This window comes from Temnothorax longispinosus, chromosome 3, assembly GCF_030848805.1.
Source record: "Temnothorax longispinosus isolate EJ_2023e chromosome 3, Tlon_JGU_v1, whole genome shotgun sequence".
In the NCBI taxonomy this organism is placed as follows: Eukaryota; Metazoa; Arthropoda; class Insecta; order Hymenoptera; family Formicidae; genus Temnothorax; species Temnothorax longispinosus.
In genome coordinates this window covers 21,906,206-21,920,634 of record NC_092360.1, presented here as the reverse complement: position 1 = coordinate 21,920,634, position 14,429 = coordinate 21,906,206, and the positions used below count along the sequence as shown (strand labels likewise).

The window sequence follows — 14,429 nt, the reverse complement described above, 5'->3', positions numbered from 1 at the left end:
GCTGTTTTACCTCTGCCCTCATCGACGACAAACATGGGCTTTTTAGATTGTGGGATTAACGGTTGTCGCTCTAATCAAGGTAATTTCCACATTCCGTGCTTCGCATTTTACATTGCGCTGTAATTATAATTGAAGTTTTGAAAGGAAAATCAATGAAGTTTAGAAAAACATCAAAAATTTTCAATAATGACAAAAGAATATTATAGTATTATTGATTAATAAAATTGATTACTAAGACTATATGTCAGGCGTTTAAAGTTTTTCTTTCTTATTAGTTTATCAAAAATATAATTGAAGCCATTAACAAATTCAAGCAAATTTCACATTTAGCCGAAAGATTATATCGAGTCTGCACTTTTATTAAGTTATAATGTGAAAGATCGCTTTTGCGGCCAAGGCGCATTCGCTGTTGCATTTGGTTGTATCTATATATACATCGAGTACTATATGCCCACAGTGCGGTAGTTCTGAACTTAACGCAAAAGAACTGAAACTTTTTGAATTTCTCTTAATAAGCGCGAAGTTTCGTGAAGGGGTACGGCTGAAAGCCCTGGTCGCGGGTTTGTATAGCTCACGGGCTTTTTAGGTTAACGAGAGTTCTCTCTCTTTCTCCCCCTCCTCTCTCTCCCTCACTCTTTCTCTTCGTCCCCCCCTCTCTCTTTCTCTCTCTGTCTGTCTTGTTGTTGCATGAATGCAACCCTTTTCTTTCCTCAATATTTGTTATTCGCACCTGGTGACTCTTTCTTCTTCACTCGTTCCTCTCGTCCTCTCAATATTTGCCACTAGATTTGTCCTCCGAAAGCGTTTTGTTTATTCTCTGTATAGGATGTGGTGGAATCCTGCTCATCGCCCATCACTGAGTTTTCTTTTATTTTTGAAGGGACTTGCGAGTAGAAAATAAATATCCATGGCTGCGAGGCGCTTTACGCTTCAAACGCGAGAGAACATTCGTGAGAAAGTCGATAAATCCGTTCGCTGCGGGCGAATGAAACGCGCAAGCATGTCCCAAAGGAAACGATGAAAGCCAGCGAAAATGAAATTTCCCCTTGACGTAGACATCAGAAAACAATTGCTCTTTATTTGTACCTTAAATATGTATCTAATGAGATGGTTGTTACTCGGGAAAAATATGATTTTTACACAATTATTACTAAATACGTTATTCAATTTTATTGCCTATGTTAAAAACAGTAATTCTTAGATCCATAAGTAGTAAAACACGATCAACAGACAGAATTTATTTCTACGTGACGAATTTCCTGAAGTCCTTTACGGATTTCGTATGAAATATTGATGACTAGATAATAATTTACGGTCGCGTGGGTTGGCTTTGACATCCTCGATCAAAGGGCTTTCAGCAATGATGCACAGAGAACACAATTTAAAGGTCACCGCATATCTAAAGCTATGCGCTTTTTTTCTCGCTTTCTCTCTCTCTCTCTCTCTCTCTCTCTCTCTCTCTCTCTCTCTCTCTCTCTCTCATCAGATAATTTCAATTAGAATCCATTCGCGTGTCGCATCACTGAGTCTCCAGCATTTGTTAAAAATCACAAATTTTTAATGTTGCTATTCTAGTATTTCGAAATATTCTGATAAACTCTCGCAATCACTGACGCAACTCTAATTAGTACGTATATTCATGCGAATATACATTTGACATACATTTTTATCTGTTTTATCTATCAGACTGCGTAATTTGTGTAAAATATTTGAACAAAATGTTTTTATAAAAATATTTTACCAAAAAATTGTTATAAAAGAAAAAATAAATGTTATGAAAAGTAATCAAATTAGTATTTTCTAATATTCTAATGCCTGATTAAAACATGGAGTAAAAAGTAATTCTTATACAAAATCAATTTATATACAAACAATAAGAATTTATCTATATTTGCAAGTTGTAAAAGATAAATTTATATTTATAGAGGATAAAAGAGAATAACACAGATTTCATATTAGAATAATTAATATATCTGAACTAATACAACGATGATCGATTGAGGAAGTTGCACCTTTTCAGATTAAAAACTCGTGTAAGATTCATGATAGAGATTCAGTTTCTTAATTTGCAAAATCCGATGTTCGCACAATGAAATGCGAGCGCGCGCGAAAGGTTGGAGGACATAAAGAAGGCGGAGAAACGTTTAATAAGCTTTCGCGTTCTGAAAGTGATAAACATCAGGTTTCCTCAGTCTCAGGTTTCCATTGTGGAGTCTAGTAAACCTGGAGGGAAGTAGCTTACGTCGTCAGTTATTTCACGGTGTTAGAACAGGGTTTTGGTTTTCTCTCGCCCGAGTTCTTTTCTCAACGGAATCCCGCCATTTCCAACGCGGCGAAAATGCAAAATTCACTAGGAGAGCAGCGGCATCCTGATTAGAGTACTCGACTCGGAGGAAAAGGAAAAATCGGGGGAGAAAAAAAAAGACGGCGGAGGTGGGCGAACGGTTGGCGTCGATTCCTTCAAACGAGCGACAGCCTCATTCAGTCAACTCGACGACGGAAATATTTTACTTTCCGGTACCATCTTATGCGTAGTTCAAAGGAACCGAAGGCGATTGCAGGGAGCAGAAAAATAGAATAAAAAGCACGACCAGTGAGTCTCTTTGATTCACATCGGGTGAATTGTGGGGATAACTTTAATACCCTTCCGCGCCACGATTTTCCGCAAAACGATAACAAATTACTATCGCAAACGGCGCATTATTCCGGCAAAATGAAAATAAACAATTCCTATTTATGAAAAGTATCAACTGCAAGAAAATATTGCGTTAAGGTACCTTTAAGCTTTTACACAAACTACGATTTATTCATTATTTATTTAAACTTGATAAAATATTGAAATGTTATAATTGGATTTCACGTAAAATAAATGCTTATATAAATTAAAAATGTTATTTTTATAAACTTACTTTTAGAGCATAGAAAGAAATAACAATTATTATTTTATTTGAAACAATTAATAGAAACAACAATTATTATTGTTTCAATTATTTTTATGATAAAAATAGCAACATAATGTAAATAATATAATATCTGGAATACTGTTCTTTTATTTTTTGCATTTCACTAGTCGGTAAAAAATATTGTTAATGACACTATTTTAGCACATACAAAACGCTTTTAATCTTTCTACGGAAACAATGATAACGTTAAAAATTGCTCTATTACTTTCGCATTCGAAATGTCCCTGAACGAGACGCACCAATTATTACATTCAAACGCGAAGACGAATCTATCCAATCTCGCTTTGAACTTTCGGACAGTTCGTATTGTCCGCGTCGAAATCGAATTGTCAGGTATTTCGATTCGCATTCCTGCGCACGAACGTAGACTGCTCCTTCTGCCGTGCTATTTTCTTCTATCCTAGCTAGATGAAAGAATCCCTTGGTAAGCCATCAGGAACAAATAACAAATACTTTACAATCTCATAAAATTATCGCTCTCTTAACCATAAAATTTTAATTAGAGAAAGAGAGAGACCACATGTTCCTTATTTGACAAATAAGTAAACTTTGACAAATAAGTAAATAAAATTATTTAAATTTCATGTACATCAGCACCTCAGAATTGAAATGACTATTTGTAACATTTCTTATAAATAAATAAGTTTGTTAAATTACGCAATAGCTATTACGTTACGTAGAAATATTTACCACGATTGCTTTATATTAAATTAAATATTATACTGCTCATTATTACTATCATTGAGGGTCACATCTTAAACATTAAGGAATATACGGTGATTGTTCATTATTTAGTATGAATTCCCTTAATTATTTAATTGTAAGATGTCTAGCTATCACTAATGATCGCTAGATGTAATATTTATTGTATAGATATACGTAATCATTAGGGCATTTTCTCTACGATCATGAATACATTTTAATTGGAGAATTCTGTATAATTAAAATTATTCCGTATAACGAAAGAGATATTCTACTTAAACGTTGTTTACTTTTGAACTTTAAATGATGGAATGGCATTGGTCATTCCGTTTGCAAGATAATCGACATTATGATGATATAGCGGGTGATATGTTGGTGTTAATGAACCGCGAAGGGCGCAATTGCCATTACCGCAGCAATGATTTAACGATCTTCCTCGTGGCCTATAATGGACCGGCTTCTGTGCTCCGATGGTCGTCGGGCCAGCAGCCGGTGTGGATGGATCGGTTGAATCAGCCACTATGTTGCTGTTGGAATTCAATTTGTACTGTTTCCTAATCGAGCTTTTGCTCATTGCGCTTTACTGCTCCACTTCGTACAACCAATACTGGTACCATCATCAGGCCCCAAGAAAACCCCTGTAGAGAGTATAGAGCCTTGAAAAAAAAAAAACATTTAACATCAGCTCACTTTTATGTACTTTAAATTAAATGCATCTGCTCTTAACCAGCTATTATTATATCACGTGCATAAAAAAGTTCTGATTTGATAATAAAATTATTCTAAATTTATTTTTAATTTAAGTTAGTTTTAATAAAAAGTTATTTGACAAAGGTTTATTTTTTCCCTCTGGGAAAAATTCGAAATAACTCATTTATTGAAAATGTCCAATATTAAATATATTATTAAAATTGTTAATAATAAAATTTTATTATTCATTATTTTAATACTTTATATTATGTTTTACGTATGAATATGTTATATATCTTGATTAAAGAGCAATTGCGTAAAATTAAAAAAATCCTGGAAAGAAAAGGTAATTATCTTATTATGTAATTTCCCATAAAGCATAATGGCAAGTACCTATGCGCTATAAACATAGAAGCATTGGGACATAATAGAAACTATTTTTAAAAACTTTTTATTTATCTAAGGGAAACTATTCTCTTTGATTATTTTTTTGGCCAAATCTTTTTCACACTTTATAGGATTCTTTCATGTAATTCAAACACAAAATATATAATAATATCACAAGTTATTTTATCCTATAAGTCAACCGTCATCTCATTTACCGCTCAAGTTATCCCTGTCCAAACTATCTAAACAATCGGTAAGTGCCCACTCGATTCTGCTCAAGGTGCGGCATTCAATGACTGAACGCGCACTCTCCTCAACAACGTATATCTATCGCTCCTCTCTCTCTCGCGCTTTCTCGGTTCGCATTTTAGGCACTATAGACAAGTCAAGAATTCGCCCAGCCCTGGGTGTACTCCGAGCGAAACGTTTATTTCTCTGGGGTTGGGTTACTAATCAATGTCATTCAGCGAAACCACGTACAGCCAACGCGATTGAAAGCCGATTGCACCCTTTTTCCCGTATCTTCCGTATCCTCGCCGATTAGCTATTTACTTCCGTTTCCTCTTTCGCAGGATTTCTTCGCGCTCGTTTGGCAATCGCTCGTAACGCCGACCGCATCGCTTCCGCTTGCCTTTTCTCATCCACTACGGTGAAAAGAGCGTGTCGGGTGGTAAATGGATTGCATTCTCGTGCATTCATCTCTGACGCGGTGATGAGCGTTCCACTCGTCGAGACCGATACGTGATAACGATCAAAACCGCGAATTATCCGACTAATCATCTCAATCGCGGTGTACACGGGTTGCTCTTAACTTTTCTCAGAATCTATAGAATTATTGCGATTTGTTGTGCAACGATTAACGTATCGCGAAAAAAGAACTAACTTTTTAACTAAAAATTAAAATATTTATTTCTCCTTTACTTCATATATTTATTACATATTCACACATGCATAGAGACAATGAAAATCTCCTTTAACTGTTTCAAAGTTTAATATTTTTGTGTGCCTCTTTACGTTTTACTTTGTTAGATTGTGTTATTATTGTTTTAATTTTAGATTGTGTTCTATTATCAGCATTTTTCTTTCTTGAAAAACTGAAATTGTTGCAATTTATGCAAATTAGAGAGTGCAATGAGCTCTCTCGAAATCAAGATCCTCGTAAACCTATCGGGATTACTTACGCAGATCCTCCGCGTAATTATCTTGACAGAATCAATCTTCGGTGAAACTCATCCGCGGTATATTGCTAGCATTATTTCTGGAGAGAGCGTGCGCGTGGAACGATGCGCTTTATTGAAGGGACGAAGGACCGGAGGGAGAGGAGGGGGACGAAGGAAGGGCGATCGTCAAGAAATGTAGACGCAATATCGTACACGGCGGAGAGCGCGCGGACGTGGAATATGGTACCGTCGAATAAAGCGGTTGTATTACGTCGGAAGTGAATAACTCCGTTGCGTCTAGAAGCACGTCAGACGTAATCTCGTTTCGCGTTCGAGAAGAGAACGAACGTAATCGAGAGGGAGGGAGAGGGAAGAGCGCGCGTTTGGGAGGATTATCCCGTTGTTCGCGGCGGACTAAGCCGCTTGTTGCCGCAAGTTTCATCGCTCGTAATCGACGTCTCACCTTCGCAGTTCGCCACCATCGCGCTATTCTGAAGGCAATTTTAATGCCGACAGTGACATCCTCCAAGTACGACGGCGCGGCGCGGCGCAGCGGCGAACCGAACTGAAATGGCTGCACACTTTGAAGGCTACGCGCACACCCGAGAATGCATTATTTACGAATGCATTAAGCGGAGTTATATTAGGAGCGGAATTAAGAGCGCCCGATTTCTCGCTCACTTCTCTATCTCCTAATGCATCTCGAAAACTTCAAATAGGAGATGACGCGCGGAGAAAAGAACCGCCGCGGCGTCGTCGCAGAAAATGCAAAGTGCATTCATCGCGAATAGGATTCGAAGTAGGCGGATAAGGAGGATATTTTTCGAATTTCATTGTCTCGGACAGAAATCCATGTGTATATATATCGCAGATACGAGAATTTAATTGACGTTTGATTTACATCGTATGATTTTTCTCTGTCTTATTCGACTATTTTTTTCATCCCTGCAATTAATGTATAATCAATATGCCACTTATATCAACCAATATTAAATATTGAATTTATATACGCAGATAAAAATTGATTTTGTCGTCAAGTGAAATTCAACCGCCGGAAATACACGAAATATGATTAATTAATTTACTGGTCGTATCGTCGGTCAAAATTGCTGCCACAAGCGCCCTCGATATTAATTATTCCAACGAGGGTTATTACAACAGAAGTAGTTTTATTTGTTGTTACTATGCGCGATAAGCTGCACACGCTGTGAAATTCGAGCCAACGAAATTTCAGCGGAGCCAACGTTGCACAGCGAACAAAAAGCCCGATGTGGCGATCGTCCTAGATTTTGTGTACGTACATTGTAAGCGAAATTTAATAGAAATTCGTTTGAAGCATCACCGAGTGCAATTAACTAATACCGACAATCCGAGAGGGAGAGAGAGAAAGAGAAAGAGAGAAAATTTGCATTAGTGTCGAGATATAATTTTATTTCTGGCGTATTTCCTCTTCATCACGTTATACGAATAATACTACAATTCGCAATTTCGCAATATAATGTAACGCATCCAAATGTTAGCAGCGGCATCCACTGCAATGTGATTCCACACGTACATTCAGTGTAACATGCGACACACACAATGCGACACATTATTTCAGATTTACCTTAAAGTCACAAATTGTGCGCCAATAATGGTGCGCATTTAATAATTTCCTTTCTCTCGCACGCATATTTTATTTCAAAGGTAATTTATAAATGACGTAGCTGACATATTATATTTGGTAAATTTCATTTGTTTTCCATTGACGGTAACACGCGTACCGTAATACCGTATAGAAACGGCATTCGAAAATCGCTGGAAAAAATGCGCGTAAGAAAGCCGGAAATTTTATTTCTCATTGAAGTTAAAACTTTCGAAACAATTGCCACGCTGGATTACGGACTCCCAGGCACAAATAAAAACTAACAATCGACAACCATTGTCCCTACTAACTTGTTATTTCCGGAAAGCTGCTGAAGCTTAAATTCGGTGTGCAGCAATACAGGAAGGGACGATAAAAACAAATATATACACGCTTTTATATATATATATATAAATATATATATATATATTGTATATATCAGACACACAATACTAAATAAAATTTCATCTGAAATTTGAGTTTAATCACTTTAACTAGTCTTTTCAACTCGTAAATGATAATTATCTTTTTTTATTCAATTAATTCTGAAATGCGATAATATGCGCCACGTATATCGCATCACATATTAAGATAATATAGATAAAATTTTAAATAGAATATTAAATTAGATGTTATTATGCAAAAATTCCTGCTCTTGTTTACGTAATAACAAATTTAATAATTAAATTTTACTTACCTATTAATTAAAAAGATACAGAATAAATAATTTCCAATAGCGTTAATTTAAAATTTATTTTTTAGATTAATATAAAGTATTACTTTCTTGCGTAACAAAAAGTGATATTTTATATATAGTTAGTGCTTTAATAATAACGTTTACTAAAAATATGAAATAATTGGGGTGAATTAAATAAAAATTCAATACGTGTTTTATATCAGTAATACAAATATTAATACAATGCGTGGTATTAGTAAGAAGTAGGTAGAGATGTCATAAGATGTTATTGGAAAATGGATATCTCTAAAGGAAATGGAAGTAGAAAATTGAAATCTACTACGACACAATAACTAAGAGAACGATGCTCCAGGATTATAATTTTGTTAATTTCACGATTCATTGCGCAATGTTCAGAAGATGCTACATTTTCTTCCTCAATACTCGTAATTGATAAATCATAATCGCGTAACGAAACGTGATATAAATTTAAGAGGCGTCAATTGATCAAACATTTATCGCCTAAAAAGCGTTCAAAAGTCATCAATATAAGCGGTCAGAGTATAATAATGCAAAACCGAAATTGAAAGTGGTTTCTCACGCTTGGGATTAATGTTAATTGGATATTCTATATGTAAATTTTGCCATCAACTATTATAATATGTTATGGTAATCGACTGTATCGAAATTTGATTGATAGTCACAATAGCATGATTTAATACGTAAACTATATTCGGCCATTGTACAATAGTAAAATAATATATCTCAATATAATATACATTCCAGCTTCCACACGCTGCATTTGATCTCTAGAACCTTTAATTTATAATGGAATTTAATTACAATTACAATTTATAATAGATTTCAATGAATCGATATAATTCATAATTGATCGTATAATTAGACGTTATCTTCGCAATTTGAAGATTTAAATTTAAATATTATTTTTTAAGTAACTTTCTTAGAATTTTGCTAGTTTACTTTTACTTAACATAGTAAAATTTTTTGAACTTTTTACATACTTTTGAAGCTTAAATTGTAAAAATTTCTAATTGATGAAATTTTCAAATGTTTATTAGCAACGATTATTGGTACCCTGACATTTCTGCTATGGAAAATCAATTGTAATTTTGTGAAAGAATCCATAAACAAAAGGAAATCCGTGAAATTTGAGGCATCTTAAAAATTTATCTCTCTAACAGAAAATCTCTTTTTTATGAAACTGTAGGGCACATTTAGGCTTCACTTATTTGCCCCTACAATTCGAAGTGCGGTATTCTCATAGATATACATTAAGCGCCTTATAGTGTCTGAATCCTACACGTCGGAACGAATAGGGATTTATTCTGAAGATGAGAGCGAGCGGGACTTTTTGCGGAAAACATCTTGAGAAAAGAAGGAGCAAAAAGAAGGTTTCGGTTGCGCGCACTGCTCGGTCGAGCTGGCTAGAAAAATCATACGAGCTCGGAGCACAGACGGATGTTCCTCCTTTTGAGATCTTGTTACAAGGAGTACGTCCGCAAGCGGTTCGTTAGTCGCGCTACCATGAGTAACCACTATTGTACGTAGATGTACGCGTAAGAACTTAATGAGTGGGCGAGGCTCTTTACGCGCGTAAGAATCTAATGCGAAAGAGTAGAACGTTTAAGAACTGTTGATTGGATATACACATGTAAAAATTATAAACCGAATGAGCGAACTTAATCCTTAAATGCGCAGTTTTGCATATATGCAGAGCGATTTTTCGATTGTACTCTCCCTTATAAAGTTCAAACTGAAAACGTACGGGTTTGCACTCATATCGTCACAAAAATAGTCTAAAAAGAGTTCAAATAATTCAGAGTTTAGAGGGTTTGAATTAATAAAGAAGAATTTTTTAAATATTTTTTGTAGAATTCCTTAAACAGTCATTATTTTAAAAATATTCAGAATACAACGAAAAATGGTGCATTTAAGGATTAAGTGTGACAAATTAAAACTTGAAATGTGAACGTTTTAGACGCAGTAAAAACTATGTTAGGAAGATTTTTGCGCACACTACTTGGTCTAGCTGACTAAAATAATCATACAAGCTTGGAACAAAGACGGATGGTCCTTCTTTTGAGATCTTATTACAAGGAATACGTCCGCAAGCAGTTCGTTAGTCGCGCTACTACGAGTAACTACTCCTTTACGTAGATCTTACGCGCATAAGAACTCAATAATAAGAGAGCAAAGCTCTTTACACGCGTAAGAACCCAATGTGAAAGCGTAGAACGTTTTAAAAACTTTTGATTGGACGTACGTATAAAAAAATTATAAACCGGATGAACGAACTTAAAAATAAAACTGAAAGATGAACGTTTTAGACACAGTAAAAAGTATGTTACAATACGATTGTTCCAATTATTTCTAACAATAAGTGATGTGATGCATTTATTGTTACTTGACAAGTAAAAATATTTCATAAAAACATGAAAATTAGAAGCACGTTTTTACAAAAGAATTATTCTCATGAAACATAAAATAATTGATTATCCAAAGGAATTGTACTTTATAAAAGCGCCCTATATAAAATTGAGTTTTCGGAACGTGATATTCCACGAGCAAAAACGCTACGTCCGCGAAAACCAATGTAAACCATGTAAAATAAATTATATTATTCACCGAGAATGCGACGTGCGAATGCATCTCGAATCGCGCTTAATCCGAGTAAATCGAGGACGCCGCGAATCGCGCGCGTTTCTCAGAGTTCGGCATAAAAATCCGTCTGAAAAATGCAACACGGGGGAACTTTGTGCCGCGCTGCATCCGGAGAAAGAATGCATCTGCGAACTCGCAGACTGATGCGCCGCGTTCATTATGGAAAGCAGCATCGACCGTGGGACGTATCCACGCGGCGCGGCGGCGGCGACGGCGGCGAGATAAAAGCATATGCACTCACGCCCTCGCTCACGCCTTATGTGCCATCTGCGCGCGCGAGCAGAATGCGCCGAATTCATGTGGCCGTTTCTTTTAACAAGATGGATTCTTTGATAAATTTCGAGCTAGGACTTTCACGGAGCAAAGCCATTTGGCCATCATTGATCGAATACCTTTTTAATTCTTTTGGTTATCAAATAGCTTGCTATTTATATCTCAATTAAAAGCTATTCGTAATTAACGGCATATTTCCACCCGCATTTCATTCTATTTCATTCATGTTCTCATAAATACTCTTATAATTGTTACGCTAATCAATACATTGTCAAATTAACCCACTAAGTTCTATAAGGACGCCCCTACACGCTTTGCTGTTTTAAATCCTTGTGTAATTCGGGTTTTAATCAAAATTGTTAAATTGTAATTGATATTTAGAGGTAAAAGGAGTTGCTCTTTTCGAAAATCTCGTCGATAATGGAGTGGAATATCTAAAAAAAAAAGCTATAAAGGTTGAAAGTAGAGATAAAAAATAAGTTATTCTTGCCTTTTTACAAATATTCAACTAATAAATGATTTTGTTCATCTTTTTGAGAACGTTATAAATTACTCAATTTATAACAAAAATTTTGCTCAAAAAGGTAAGTGAAATTATTTATTAGTTGAATATTTGTCAGTATAAAAAGAAGTTACTTACTTTTTTTTACTACCTTTCAACTTTTATATCTTATTTTCAGATATTCCACCTCATCGCCGACTAGACTTTTGAAAAGAGCAATTCTTTTTACCGCTTAATAACAATTACAGTCTAAAAATTTTAATTAGGACGTCGAGTTATAAGGATTTAAAGCAAAAAAGCACATATATGGGCTTCCTTGGACTTAAGGGATTAAAACTACTTGTGTAATACCAATTGCGTAATAATTTTTTCTTGCATGCTCATGCTCATATTCTCGAAAAATTTATTTACGAATATTCTTAATAACTGCATTGCCTGCGATCTTAATATTTTTTAGTAAAGAACAATTTATTCCGAATTAGGTAAAAGAGGGGACGCGCGTAAGGAGACGCGGATCAACCTGCATTACGGTCACTGTCGTGTGAAGCGTAACGTACTCGACCGCAGACGTGCTCGAAATGGCAATGTAACGAGCGTAATAAATCTCGTGTCACGCGCGAACTCCGATACTATGATAAGAGCCACCGCGGCAACGCGTAAGGCGACTTAAATATTTCACCGCTGAAATATTTCCGCCCAATTTGCATCGGCCACGAGGTCCGCGTACTCCTATATGTCCGCGTCGTGCTCTGTGAATACGTAATTTCGGCGACACCATGCCTTTCGCGCAAAGTATCTCTGGATCGCTCCTCGGAAACTTTTGAGGCAACGTATCTCGATACGCATCGATTCCTCGGAATGAAAAATAGTTCGGAACGAACGGAACTTTGAGAGATTGACAGAATTGATTGTAACAACTCGAAGGTTTATTCAGTTGGATATTATGAATAATGAATTTTCGTGAAGGGCATCACTCTTTTTACCTTTTTTTATTTCACAAATAAATCTACGATTGTCGTTATAAATGCAAATTGCCTTTACAAAAAATTGTACTGATTCAAAAAAAAATATTTAAACAAATATAGACGCATAGTAAATATTTATATTAAATTACAATACATGGATCAATACTAAAATAATGATAATTAAGTGATAAATACATAATTAGATAATGTATGTATTTATACTAATGAGATAATTTAATAATATGCTGTGGCTTTCAATATATGATCCATGCAGCAATTTGATTTACCACAGTTATGCATCTCGCTATTTAAATGTAATAAAAAAACATTCTAAATTAATGTATTAATAATACAATAAAAAGATTTTTACAGACTTGTTAAACAGATTTCTTAACTTTAATATTAAATATTTATTCTAATTTTCTATAAACTAATACATAAATAGATTCTACTTGTTACTTATTAATTCCTTTATCTCGCATTATCTCGCACTTGATTATGCGATAACGACAACATTTAGAACAACAGAGTAAATAGGTTTTTTAGGGTGCCTAAAACAGAGATACAAAGATAGTTTCTGAACTGAATGAATTATACAAGAGACCGATTATCAAAATCCTCAAACAAAATAATTCAATTTTTCTTCCATTTTTTTTCAGATACATAAAGTATTTTTATGTATCAAGTATTACAGTGAAACAAGATTAATGATTAATACTTCATAGCGCACACAATGGGTGCTTTCCAGTTGACGACACAAGTCAACACAAGCACCACTCTATCTTCCTTATTCACTATAGATGTTGAAAAAAGACAGAATGACGCTTGCGTCGACTTGTGTCCGCTAAATGAAAAGCACCCAATGTTGATTCATAGAGGCACAAATGCGTGTCGCTTCACGAGTTTGCGGATATTAATTTCGAACGAATGCATCGCATCAATAAAAACGTCGAAATATATCTTCGGAAGATCCAGTTATTTCCGGACGCGAACGCTAGATTCGATCGCAGTCGTCGCTTATCGCCGGAAGCTCGGTGAAATTATCGGGCGACGGGCACGCAACCCTCTCGCTACGAAACGCGCTCAGATATTTTACAAGCATCGCGGACTGTAATTTACGTCGTGCTCTACACTCGATGTAATTTAAACATCGATCCCCGCGGTCGCGATACATTACCGCGCGCAAAATACACAAACGGGCGAACGAGATTTTGGCGTTCGCCGTAGTGGCGAGCGTAGTGCGTTATTCATAGGATACCGATTGGGGTTGGTTCGGCACGTGCGAATACACGACGGACATAGTCGGGCATAGTTGTCGCGATCGAAGTCACGAAGTCCCGCGATTATGGGAGATGCATGGGTATACAGCGCCGGTCAGTATTCCGCGCGAACACACCGACCGATTTATTCCCTTTACTGGGAACTGGGCGGGGAACGGGGGGAGTTTACAGAAATTGGATCGTCGCGTAAATTACATCGGTTTTGTTAAACCAGTATAATGACTTCACATTACGCACGCGGAAAACAAGTGCCCTTTTATAAAAACGCTGTTTTGTTCCCAGCGCCTCCAAGTTTATTACTAATTACCATCAATTTAAGTAAAACGTATGAAATATAGGAAACTAGGTTATATATATAAAGGTTATTATGTATATTTACCTCCGGTATCCATAAACAAACAAATGTTCAATTATGACTGTTTTAATCATATCCACGCATGCCATAAATTATGTTTAGACTAATAATTTTAATAAAGTAATTGCGCTTTATCGTTGTTTTTTGCAAATCTCCATTTAATTTTAATA

General features: G+C 35.7%; 1 protein-coding gene across 5 annotated transcripts in view; it reads left to right on the top strand.

Moving 5' to 3' along the window:
* The window catches only part of Kair1d (Kainate-type ionotropic glutamate receptor subunit 1D), a 233,017-nt gene that overhangs the window by 149,245 nt on the left and 69,343 nt on the right, over window positions 1-14,429 (top strand). The window lies entirely within an intron of this gene.